Source organism: Lepus europaeus, chromosome 6, assembly GCF_033115175.1.
Source record: "Lepus europaeus isolate LE1 chromosome 6, mLepTim1.pri, whole genome shotgun sequence".
Lineage (NCBI taxonomy): Eukaryota > Metazoa > Chordata > Mammalia > Lagomorpha > Leporidae > Lepus > Lepus europaeus.
In genome coordinates this window covers 96551963-96565137 of record NC_084832.1, presented here as the reverse complement: position 1 = coordinate 96565137, position 13175 = coordinate 96551963, and the positions used below count along the sequence as shown (strand labels likewise).

Below are 13175 nucleotides of genomic sequence, written 5' to 3'. Positions count from 1 at the left end.
GGCTTGCTCCACAAAGAACACTGGCATCTTTGGGCACTGAGCTAACCAATAGCCATTCTCACTTTGAACCACAGAGAGCAGGAGATGCCTCTTCCTCAAGAAACAGGTCTGTTTGATGCTCTGGGACCAGAGTTATCACCCTTCATCAACCCACTGGTGCCCTGTCCCTGAGCCATGGCTGCTCCATGAGTACCTACACACTTTGTGTCTCTGTGGCTTCACTGCACTTGCTTGCACTTCAGACACTGGAGCTATCACCATAGTGAGCTAGGTCACAAGCCAGGTCCTAGAAGGAAGTTCTCTCTGTGAAAGCACACAATCTGTTCAGAGGGTCAACCACCATCGAGAGCCAGGCCCCACTCAGACCCCCAGGGACACTGTTCATGCCCACGCTCCCATCCCTGGTTCCTGAACTACTTCACAAGCACCTGTGCTTTCCACAGAGTTGCCAGCATTGCAGAGGAAGTGCCTGTACCCTGGGATCTGGTCCCATTATCACCCCAGGCTCCAGAACCATAGTCCCTCCCCATGTGTATGTGCTTTGGGCCTCTGTTACATAGCTGTGCACGTGTACCACACAGCAAACACCAGTGCACTGACACAAGTCATTCCACAAGCCAGGCCAATGTGTTGACATTTGGGTTCTAGGAGTTCTTGAAGGCATGGAGAGAGAGAAAGGATTAGAAGACCTTTTTAGTGAGATACTAGCAGAAAAATTCCCAGGTTTGGAGAAAGAGACATCCAAGTACAGGAAGCCCACAGAACTCCCAATGGACATGATCAGAAAAGATCCTCACCATGACACATTGTAATCAAACTCACCACAGTGAAACATAAAAGATTCTAAAATGTGCAAAAGAGAACGCCAGATTACTTTCAAAGGATCACAGCAGACATCTCATCAGAAACCCTACAGGCTAGGAGAGAATGGCGTGATACAGCTCAAGTACTAGGAGAAAAAAACACTGCCATTCAACAATATTATATCCTGCAAAGCTCTTATTTGTGATTGAAGGTGAAATAAAGACCTTTCATAACTTTCAGAAATTGAAAGTTTTTTCACCACTCGTCCAGCCTGCAAAAGATGCTTAAAGATGTGTTACACACAGAAACACAGTCATCAATCCAAAAGAAGCTCTCTGCTATGACCTGGGAAAGTAGTAGAAGATAGCACAAGTCCTTGGGCCCAGACACCCACAGGGAAGACCCAGAAGAAACTCCTGGCTCCTGGTGAAGGACCCTTACAGGGGGAGGGACAAGAAACTAGGCCTGGGCAAATATCAGGGGCTTCTTAAGAGGTTAGATGTTCCCCAGAGTCCAGCGGGCAGGACGTTCTCTGGGAAGGAAAAGTCAATCCCCTTCAGAGAACCTCTAGGCACGCCCAGAGCAGAACTGCCCCTCCCCTCTGGGAAACCTCTGGGCGCGCCCAGAGCAGAGCTGCCCCTCCCCTTCGGAGAGTCTCTAGGTGCGCACTTATGATGTCACTGCGACCGGCCAATCCTGTAACACCTCAGCACTCTCCCTCAGCACTCTCCCTCAGCATTCTCCGGTATGCTAATTGTCCCTCCGAACTAGCCAATCCCGTGCCACCTCTGCATTTTACACCAGCACTCTCCACCAGCATTCTTCGCCAGCATTCTCCCATATGCTAATGGTCCCTCTGAACTGACCAATCCTATGCATGCACATTAGGAATATGCTAATTCGTTGCCTATATAACCTGTGTGAAACTGCCGCTCAGGGCTCCTCACCGCCTGAGGTGGGGGCCCGTTTGCGCAAACGTTCAATAAAAACCTCATGCTTTTTGCATCAACTGGTCTGGAGTCTGGATCTTTGGGTGTCCTCCCGAGCAAGTGGGCATCTCTGCAACTGAGAGGTCTAACATTTTGGTGGCCCATACGGGGATTTTAGGTCGCCCTCAGACCCATTCCCTGCGAACCAGTTGGAGGTACGATTAAGTGTTTTCTGTTTGTTGTTCTTCGTCTTGAGTGTTCTGACTGGCCAGTACCTGACTCTGTGAGACCAGTGGGGGAGGCAGGCGTGCCCAGCAACCCCTGGTCCGTTCCCCGGAGGACGCTCCGGTTTGTGAGACCAGTAGGGGAAACCCTCAGTCCGTTCCCCCGGAAGACGCTCCCGGGGTGGTCTGGAGGTGGGTCGGAGACCAAGTCTCCCTCCTTCCCGGGGAGGGCTGGTCAGGCAGCCGCTCCCAAAAATAGCGCAATAGCGTTCGATTTGTCATAGGTCTGTTGCCACGCGGTTTTGTTGGCTGTTCTTTTTGCTTGGTTTGACGTGCCTGGAATGGTCCGGAGGAAGGCCGGGGACCAAGTCTCCCTCCTTCCTGGGAAAAGCCTGGCCATCTGAGGTAGCATTGTCGATTTGTCCTAGATCTGGTGCCGTGCGGTTTGTCTTGTTTACTGTATGTGTCTGTGTATTGGCTGTTCTTTTTGTTTGGGCTGAAATCTTTGCACCCATGGGTCAACAAATAACCACCCCTTTAAGTCTCACTCTAGATCACTGGAAGGATGTTCAAGAACGCGCGCACCACCTCTCGGTAGAGGTTAAAAGGAAACGATGGGCAAAATTCTGTTCCTCAGAGTGGCCGGCCTTCGAGGTCGGCTGGCCAAGGAACGGCACTTTTAACCTTGATATTATTTTACAGATTAAGGCGCGAATCTTCCAGCCAGGATCCAATGGACACCCTGATCAGGTGCCCTACATTACCACGTGGGAGGATCTTTCACGTAACCCCCCTCCCTGGATAAAACCCTTCTCCTTCCCGACGGAGCCCATACGGACCCCGTTACCCCTTCCTCAGCCATCCCTAACTCCTTTAATACCTTCCCCCTTGGGACCTTCCTCCCCGATACCCCCTCTTCCCGTCCCAGTTGTGCCAACCTCCTCGCTATACCCTCTGAAGGAGATTCGAGATCCAAAACCTGACAAGCCACCGGTTCTTCCGGCTGATCAGGACCTTCTGCTCTTTGACTCTCCCCCACCCTATCTTCCCGGCCAGCCTGCTCCCCCGCAGGAACCCCCACAACAACCAGAGCGGGATGTGCAACCTTCTGCACCATCCCCTGATTCCACGAGGGCAGGGGAAGAAGTCTCAGCGCCTTCCCCACCCTCCAGCCGCCTGCGCCTCCGTCGGGGGCAGGCAGGGGGCTCGGGAAGCGTCTGGACTTCATAGACCTTTCCTCTTCGTTTGGTGGCTGGCCAGATGCAGTACTGGCCATTTTCCGCTTCCAATCTTTACAATTGGAAAACCCATAACCCCTCTTTCTCTCAGGACCCCCAGGCTCTGACTGGGCTGATTGAGTCAATTTTATTGACTCATCAGCCCACCTGGGATGACTGTCAGCAGCTTCTGCAGACCCTCTTCACTACTGAGGAAAAGCAGCGTGTCTACCTTGAGGCACGGAAAAACGTCCCTGGAGCAGATGGCCGACCGACCCTACTGCCAAACGAAATCGAGGAGGCGTTTCCCTTAACCCGTCCTGATTGGGACTACACCACCGTTGCTGGTAGGGAGCGACTTCGTCTTTACCGCCAGATTCTCCTTGCGGGTCTCAGAGGGGCTGGAAAGCGCCCCACCAATTTGGCCAAGGTACGTGCAGTAGTGCAGGGGGCTGAGGAAACGCCGGCAGGCTTCCTAGAAAGATTAATGGAAGCCTACCGTATGTACACCCCGTTTGACCCCGTGGCAGAGGACCGGCAGGGAGATGTAATCATGTCCTTTATAGGACAGTCAGCGTCGGACATCCACAATAAATTGCAGCGGCTAGAGGGGCTTCAGGGGTATACTATACAAGATTTAATGAAGGAGGCAGAAAAGATTTACAACAAAAGGGAGACCCGAGAGGAGAAGGAGGAAAGGATCCGCAAGGAGCAGGAGGAAAGGGAAGACAAAAGAGACAAAAGACGTAATCGAGAGCTTAGTAGAATTTTGGCCACCGTAGTGCAGGATACAGAAAGGAGTAGACCAGGACAGAATAGGGACTTGGGAGACAAACGAAAGCCTCGGGTGGAAAGAGATCAATGTGCCTATTGTAAAGAAAAAGGACACTGGGTCAAAGACTGCCCGAAGAAACCACAGGGACCAAAGAAGAGACCAGTTCCAATCCTGTCCCTGGAAGAAGACGATTAGGTGAGTCAGGGCCAGGAGCCCCCCCCACCCCCCACCCCCGAGCCCAGGATAACCCTTGAAGTGGGCGGGGGCAGACCGGTAACCTTCCTGATTGACACGGGAGCCCAGCACTCGGTACTGACTTCAGAAAAAGGGCCTTTAAGCTCCAAGACTTCCTGGGTTCAGGGGGCAACTGGAGGGAAGTTATATCGCTGGACAACCAATCGAGAGGTCCAGTTGAGTACAGGACTTGTGACACGCTTGTTCTTACTAGTGCCAGACTGCCCCTACCCCTCCTGGGCAGGGACCTACTCTCGAAGGTAGGAGCCCAAATTCACTTCCATGAGAAAGGAGCTACCATCACAGACTCAGGGGGGCGGCCCCTCCAGGTATTAACACTACGCTTGGAGGACGAACACTGATTATTCGAGAGGCCCTCGTCCACCATGGCTCCCCTGGACCCCAAGTGGCTCGCAGATTTTCCTCAGGCCTGGGCAGAGACTGCGGGAATAGGGCTGGCCGTCAACCGGCCTCCCTTGATCATAGATCTGAAGCCCACGGCCATTCCCGTGTCCGTTCGTCAATATCCGATGGGCAAGGAAGCTAAGGAAGGTATCCAGCTACATATCCAGAGACTGTTACACCTAGGCATTTTAAAACCTTGTCGTTCACCTTGGAACGCCCCCCTACTACCAGTAAAGAAGCCCGGTACGGGTGATTACCGCCCGGTACAGGACTTGCGGGAGGTTAACAGGAGAACGGAGGATATGCATCCCACAGTGCCCAACCCCTACAATCTGCTAAGTACCTTGCCTCCGACCCACATATGGTACACTGTGTTAGATCTAAAAGATGCATTCTTTTGTTTAAGACTGAGCCCTCAGAGCCAATCCATCTTTGCTTTTGAGTGGAAAGACCCAGAGACTGGGTTTTCAGGACAACTCACCTGGACAAGGTTGCCCCAAGGATTTAAAAACTCGCCTACCTTGTTTGACGAAGCTCTGCACCTAGATTTGGCCGACTTCCGAGTCAACCATCCGGACCTGGTCCTCCTGCAGTATGTGGACGACCTCCTCCTTGCTGCCGAAACAGAGCAGGACTGCCTAAAAGTTTTTGTAGACACCTTCTCCGGATGGACTGAGGCATTCCCCACGAAACGGGAAACCGCCCGGGTGGTCGTCAAGAAGATCATAGAGGAGATCTTCCCCCGGTTCGGCTTGCCTAAGGTAATCGGGTCCGACAACGGCCCAGCGTTTGTCTCCCAGGTAAGTCAGTTGGTGGCCAAAGCATTAGGCATAAATTGGAAATTGCACTGTGCCTATAGACCCCAAAGTTCAGGACAGGTTGAAAGAATGAACAGAACAATTAAAGAGACCTTGACCAAATTAGCGTTGGAGACTGGCGTTAAAGACTGGGTCCAACTCCTCCCTATGGTGTTGTTCCGGGTCCGAAACACGCCCTCTCATTGCAGGCTGACGCCATACGAAATCCTTTATGGAGGGCCCCCACCAGTAGCAGGCTTGCTTGACCTTGCCAGTGACTCCGTTGCCGATGCCCCTAAATTACAGGCCCGGTTGAGAGCGCTCCAGATCATCCAGAACCAGGTCTGGAAACCTCTTGCAGCAGCCTACCAACCCAAGATGACAACCATCCCACATCCTTTCCAAATCGGTGACACTGTGTATGTCCGAAGGCACCAATCTAAGACTCTAGAGCCCCGGTGGAAAGGCCCCTTCACTGTGCTGTTGACAACTTCCACCGCTCTCAAGGTCGACGGAATCGCTGCTTGGGTCCACGCCTCACACGTGAAGCGAGCACCACCCCCCCAGGGCCCCGAGGATCCGGATAGACCAGCCAAATGGAAGCTCCAGCGCACTCAGAACCCACTCAAGCTAAGACTTTCAAAAACTGTTTAATATTTGTGATGTTCCTGGCCTTTCCCCATTGTTTTTCCAATCCCCATGCTCCACAATTGTTAACGTGGAAAGTAATTTCCTCCACAGGACGGGTGGCCTGGTCTGTTAGTGGGTTACATACCCCCGGGGCGTGGTGGCCCACCTCGATAACCCTGGCTGTCCTACTGGGATTGGGGGTAGTGGCTGGGGTAGGCACTGGTGCGACAGCTTTAGCACGGGGCTCCCAACTTTATTCTGAGCTCCGGGCTGTGGTAGATGAGGATATAAGAGCACTCCAGCAATCCATTACAAGGTTAGAGCAATCCCTAGATTCCCTTGCCGAAGTCGCACTACAAAACCGACGAGGTTTAGATCTACTTTTTCTTAAGGAGGGAGGATTGTGTGCTGCCCTGGGAGAGGAATGCTGCTTCTATGTAAATCAATCTGGGGTAATAAGGGACTCTATGTCAAAGCTCAGGGAGAGGCTTGACAAGAGACAAAGGGATAGAGAGGCCCATTGCAGCTGGTATAAAGGATGGTTTACTAAATCCCCATGGTTAACTACCCTAGTATCGACCATAATGGGCCCCCTACTCATCCTATTCCTTCTTTTAACTTTTGGCCCATGTATTCTTAACAGGTTGCTCCAGTTTATCCGCGAGAGGCTTTCCCTTGTCCAAACCCTGGTGCTGACCCAACAGTACCAGTGTCAAGCTTCAAAGACCTCCGAGGTCCAATAGATTTTAGGATTAAAATCTGTGCAAAAAGAAAAGGAGGGAATGAAGGACACTTACGGGGGGAGGGACAAGAAACTAGGCCTAGGCAAATATCAGGGGCTTCTTAAGAGGTTAGATGTTCCCCAGAGTCCAGCGGGCAGGACATTCTCTGGGAAGGAAAAGTCAATCCCCTTCAGAGAGTCTCTGGACACGCCCAGAGCAGAACTGCCCCTCCCCTCCAGGAGACCTCTGGGCGCACCCAGAGCAGAGCTGCCTCTCCCCTTCGGAGAGTCTCTAGGCGCGCACTTATGATGTCACTGCGACCGGCCAATCCTGTAACTCCTCAGCACTCTCCCTCAGCATTCTCCGGTATGCTAATTGTCCCTCCGAACCAGCCAATCCCATGCCACCTCTGCATTTTACACCAGCATTCTCCCATATGCTAATGGTCCCTCTGAACTGACCAATCCTATGCATGCGCATTAGGAATATGCTAATTCGTTGCCTATATAACCTGTGTGAAACTGCCGCTCAGGGCTCCTCACCGCCTGAGGTGGGGGCCCGTTTGCGCAAACATTCAATAAAAACCTCATGCTTTTTGCATCAGCTGGTCTGGAGTCTGGATCTTTGGGCGTCCTCCCGAGCAAGTGGGCATCTCTGCAACTGAGAGGTCTAACATTCTGGCTTCGGATCAACACAGCTCCAGCTGTTGCGGCCAAATGGGGAGTGAACTAGTGGATGGAAGTCTCTCTCTCTCTCTCTCTCTCTCTCTCTCTCTCTCTCCCCCTGCCTCTGTGTGTGTGTGTGTGTAACTCTGACTTTCAAATAAATAAATCTTTAAAAAATTGAAATAAAGTGGGAAAAATATTTAACCACCCAGAAAGACTTACCCAGTGCAGATAACCCCAAGGAAAGCATCTCAGCACCATTTGTTACATAAGTGCAAATGGATACAATTATGTCACATTTGAGTGGCTGATAGTTAAAAGATTGACCACAGCAAGTGTTGATGAAGGTGTAGAGCAACTGAAACTCTTATATATTGCTCATGGGAATGTAAAGCAGGATGACCACATTTCAGAGAGGTTGATAGGTGTTTTAAAGACATCAATTTGTTTGAAAGGCAGAATTTCAGATGGAGGGGGAGAGAGAAAGAAAGAAAGAGAGAGAGAGAGAGAGAGAGAGAGAGAGAGAGAGAGATTGACTCTGTAAATTCTGGGCCAGGCTGAAGCCAGGAGCCAGGAACTCCATGCTGGCTCCCTTCATGGGTGGCAGGGCCCAAGCACTTGGGCCATTCTCTGTTGCTTTCCCAGGCACATTAGTAGGAAGTTGGAACAGAAGAAGAGAAGCCACCATATAAGATGCTGGCCTCCCAAGCGCAGCTTCACCCCCTGTGCCTTATCTCGACCACACGTGCTGTATTTCTTAAGTGCTTGATTAATTGTGACAAGAAGAGATTGATATCAGCTTGGAGCTTTATTAATCAAAGAATCAGAGTCAAGTGACATCATTTGAAGTCTGTTACCTCAAAGTCAAATATTGTGAAATCCAGTGAGCTTTAAAAAGAACTTACCTGGTCCTGGAAAGATTTTTAAAAGTGCAAAGGTGGGCATCTGGCCTAAGCACTTAAGAGACGTGTTGAGATGCCTGCACCCCATGGAGTGTCTGAGTTTGAGTCCTGGTTCCACTCCCCATTACAGCTTCCTGCACAAGTGCACCCTGGGAGGCAGCAAGGGGTGGCTCATGTAGTTGGGTCCCTGTCACCCACCTGGAATACTTGGACTGGGTTCCCGGCTCCTGGCTTTAGCCTGGCCAAACTCCAGCTATTACAGGAACCTGAAGAATGAACCACTGATTCTCTCTCTGTCTCTCTCTCTCTCTCTCTCTACCTCCCTCCCTCCCTCCCCATCTCTGAAATAGAAATAAATAATTTTTTTAGTGATGTAGTCTGTATAATTCTGGTTCATTTCCTACCTCTGTGGCTCAAACAGCCTGTGCTCGCTCAATCTGAGAGATGATGTCCTATACGGAGGCTGGGATTTCAAGCGTGGAGACCGCTGGAACATCCTCAGCGCTCCTGGGGTTTCCTCTCATGGTGGGGGAATGATTGGCATTTTTTTCTAATTCAGATTCACCGTATTTCTCACTTGACATTTTGATAAAAATGTGGAGAAATTCAGTAATTTTAATCTTTTTCACAGAATGTAGGCAAATACTAACAACGGTATCCACTAGGAAGCTAAGAAAATGGGTTTCCTGCTCCCACAGGCAGTGGCTAATTGTTCTAGGAACTGGTTGCTAACCATCAACTCCCAGTCCTGGTGATATCATAATAGACCCACTGTGACATTCCCCACTGACTCACAGATTCTCTAAAGGGCCCTTCCCATATAGGCCAGCTATTGTATATGCTGTGTGGGTAGCAAAGAATCGACACTAGGAACACTAAAAGAAGTAGGAGACTTAGCCCTGCAGAAATGAGCTTAAAATGCATGATTAGAGTTCAGGATACAGTGTATTAAATGTAACTCTGTTCTCTCTTCCTGGGGTTTTGCTTAAATATCTTTTTAAAGATTTATTTCAATCCAAAGGAAGAATTACATGGGGAGGGTGGAAGACATAGATAGATCTCTTCCATCTGCTGGTTCACTCCCCAATGACTGCAACAGCTGGAACTAGGCAGATCAGAAGTCAGGAGCCAGGAGCTTCTTCTAGGACTGCCACATGGGTATAGGGACCCAAGCACTTGCGCCATCTTCCACTGCTTTCCTAGGCATACTAGCAGGGAGCTGGATTGGAAGTGGAGCATCTGGGACTTGAACCAGTGCCTATATGGGATGCCAACATTGCAGGCAATGGCTTTACTCGCTATGCCACAGCACCGGCCCCCTTGCTTAAATATTTTTAAACTGACAATTTGAGATCCAATGATTTTGAACAGCCAACTCCTTGACTGTAGGGGAACAATATTTTCCTTGTTTGTTTGCTTGCTTGCTTTTGTTCTTTACTTCTTTTTTTTTCCCTTCACATTAATCAGTGAACCCCCTACTTGGTGTAGGGCTAATTTTATGAGTATAAAAACTAACTGAAAATTGATCTCTGTTAAAAAAAAAAAAAAAGAATGGGAAGAGGGAGTATGAGTGATAGGGAGGTAGGGGGGAAGAAACATCATGTTCCCAAATCTGTATATATTAAATGCATGAAGTTGTACTCCTCAAACAAAATAAATTATTAAAAAAAAAAAAAAAAAAGGTGAAGGGGGGTTGGGGCTATTGAAGGGGAAACCTTAGCTTCAGTGACCTCTAGTGGACTAATCCATAATGGCATTGTTTAGAGTTGAATCAAGGGCAGATATGTGGCTGTCTGAACTGCAGCTCTATAGCGGATCTTATGTTACATTTATGCGAGAATAATTAGCATCTAAACCAAAAAATCTTTATGTAAGAAGTAAAATTATTTGTTTTAAATCACAATGGAAATTACAGAGAGTATAGAAATATATTTCAATGGAAAAGTACTGTGGTAAAAATTTTACAAAGTCGCTTATATAATAATGCTTTAGGGGCTGATGTTGTGGTTGTAGTGGGTTAATCTGCTTCCTGCAACACTGGTATCCCACCCATATGGGCAATGGTTTGAATCCAGCTTCCTGCTAATGTGCCTTATAAAGCAGAGAAGATGGCTAAGTACTTGGGCCCTTGTACCTAAGCGGAAGACTCCGATGAAACTTCTGGCTCCTGGCTTTGGCCTGGCCCAGTCCTGGGACTAAGGCCATCTTAAGAGTGAAAACAGTGGGTGGAAGGTATCTCTCTCCCTCTCTCTCCACAGCGCTGCCTTTTAAGTTAATAAATAAAAATAAATATTGAAAGATAATAATATTTTATTATTGAAATACCTTACAGTGCCTGTGCTGTGGTGCAGCGGGTTAAAGCCCCAGCCTGCAGAGCCAGCAACCCATATGGGTACCGGTTTGAGTCCCAGCTGCTCCTCTTCTGATTCAGCTCTCTGCTATGGCCTGGGAAAGCAGTAGAAGATGGCCCAAGTCCTTGGGCCCCTAAATGCACATTGGAGACCCAGAAGAAGTTCCTGGCTCCTGGCTTCGGATCAGCTCAGCTCTGGCTATTGAAGTCATTTGGGGAGTAAACCAGCGGAATGGAAGACCTCACTCTGGCTCTACCTCGCTCTGTAACTGTCTTTTAAGTAAATTAAAAAAAAAAAAAAACTTTAAAAAAAAAACCACAAAGCTTTTAAGTTATTCTTTTGTAAACAGATCACGGCTACCCTTCCTGTGCCCTCACCTTCTATTCCTCCAATGGTGCTTCTTAAACCCGGGGATCCTACCCTAGGAGTGTGTGGAGAAGGGAGAGGGAAGGAGTTTGAAGCAATAGGGTCAAACCTAGTTTATCCTCTGGCGGTGTCGATTTACCTGACCACAGCCACTTCAAGCCATTAGTGTGATGCTAAAACAAACTCAGATATCCAGGGAGGAACACACCAGTCACTCGAACTGTTAAGGTAAAACTGACCTTATAGGTCCTTTCAGGATTTCGGTGGGCCACAGTACAAGGCCCTGGAAAGTTGAGGGAGTCTTCAAAAAGTTCACAGAAAAGGTGTACCATGAACAAACATGTCTGCACCAAAACGAACATCTTTTATTTCCTCTTCCCCTGAACTTTTTCGAGTTTCTTGAGTCTCCCTTGCCCTCTCCACCCCACCCGGTGGCAGTTGAAAGCAGACACCTAACACTGACCTAGTCACCTTCTGTAATCTCCGCTGCCAGCTGTCACAGGGCTGGGGAACCGGCTCCTCTCCGCGAAGTCTCCTCGGGGTCCCGCGGCTCTCCCCGCGTCCCGGCCCTGGCAGGGCAGTCACGCTGGCCGCTCAGGCTGCTCCACGGGCGCCGCACGAACCGCTCTCCGCCGGCGCTTCCAGAAGCAGGCGCTCGGAAAGGCTGAGGGCGGCCGAGCTCGCGCCCCGCGGGTCTCGGGAGAACCCGCGCCCGCCGGGGTGCAGATGCTGGGTGGCGCTCTGGGGGTCTGCGAGCGCGCTCGCCCCGGGGCAGGGCTGCAGCTCCGCGGGTCCTGACGCCGCCGCAGACTCGGCCCCTCGGCAGCGCCTCCCCTCGCGACTGGGGGCTCCCGCACCACCCGGCCGCGGCGAGCAGCGCGGGCCCGAGGGCCTCACGCCCTGCCGCTCTAGAGGCCGGGGCCGAACTCAGGGTCCCCGAGGCTCGGCCTCCGCGCTGGGCGCTCCGGGGCGGATCCAGTCAGGGGACTGTCGCGCTCAGGGGCGGACGGTCGGTCGCGCATCTCTGCCCTGGCCGGAGGGGTGAAGGACGGCGCCAGGACCAGGGGCTCCAGTCACGGCGCAGCCCACAGCCTCCGAGCGTCAGACCTGGGGAGTCGGGGCTTCCCAAGCTCCACAGAGCCGGCCCCCGGCGCGCCGAAACCCGCGCCCCTGAGCATCCAGGCGCGCGCACGGGCGGCGGCGAGGGGCGTGGCCAGGCGCGCGCTCCGCGTTGGCGGCTCCTCGCGGCCGGACGGTTGGAAGCGGTGCTGCCTTGAAGAGGGTGAGCGCGGAGCTGCGTGAGGACGGGGGAGAAACTGAGGTGAGAACGGACGGTCTCCGGCAGGAGCGCTCGTGAGGACTCGGCGCCCGCGGCTCCCTGTGTGTGAAGGACGGGGCGCGCCATCGGCGGGAAGCGGTTTCGTCGTGATGGACAGGTAAGGACCCCACGCGAGGGGCGGGGCAGCCGCGAGGCCCACGGGGCGGGGCCTCCTGTTCTGTCGCTCGCGTTCCGGCGCGAGGGAAGAGTGTGGACGATGTCCGTTTGTTTAGCGCTGTGGAAGCGCGCGACCGTTGAAAAGTAAAGGAAGGCAGTCGGGGTGGGGCTGCAGGGAGGGCTTGGCCAGCGCACGCAGGGCGGCCGGCACTGCAGGTGGCGCGGGGCCAGACCGGCCGAGGTGAGCCGAGTCCTGGGCGCTGAGGCGTGCGTGGGATCGGCGGGGGCCGTGCCGGTGTGCGCGCTCACCGGTTTCCAGTCGGGAGAGCAGCGGCTGGCCACTCGCTCTCTTGGTATTCCCAGCTCAGAGACCTGAGGAGACTCTTGGCTTGGGACAGGAGCTGGAGCGGGAAGGCGGGGAGGACGGGGAAGCAGGCGCTGGGCGGGACGCGGCGCGGGAGTCCGCGGTGCTCTGCTTGCTGGGGACGTTCCTGGAGCTGTCTGCACAGCTCTGGGCTGCAGAAGGGGCCGCCTGCCAGGGGCGCCTGTGGGGCTTCCCCAGGTGGTCTGGAGTCTTCACCTCTCCGGGGGTGTCCTTTCAGGAAGCTTCCCCACGTGAACCAGGGGTTTGAGTGCCCTGGAGCAATTGATTACTTTGCATAAGCACGAGTTCCCGCCCACCAGCCACCACCACCCCCCACCTCTGGTCATTGGGAGTC

At 52.2% G+C, this 13175-nt stretch overlaps 1 pseudogene; it reads right to left on the bottom strand.

Annotated features, from left to right (window-relative positions):
* The window catches only part of LOC133762149 (protein FAM186A-like), a 105594-nt pseudogene extending 94211 nt beyond the window's left edge, over positions 1-11383 (bottom strand).
* Between the last annotated feature and the right edge of the window lie 1792 nt (positions 11384-13175).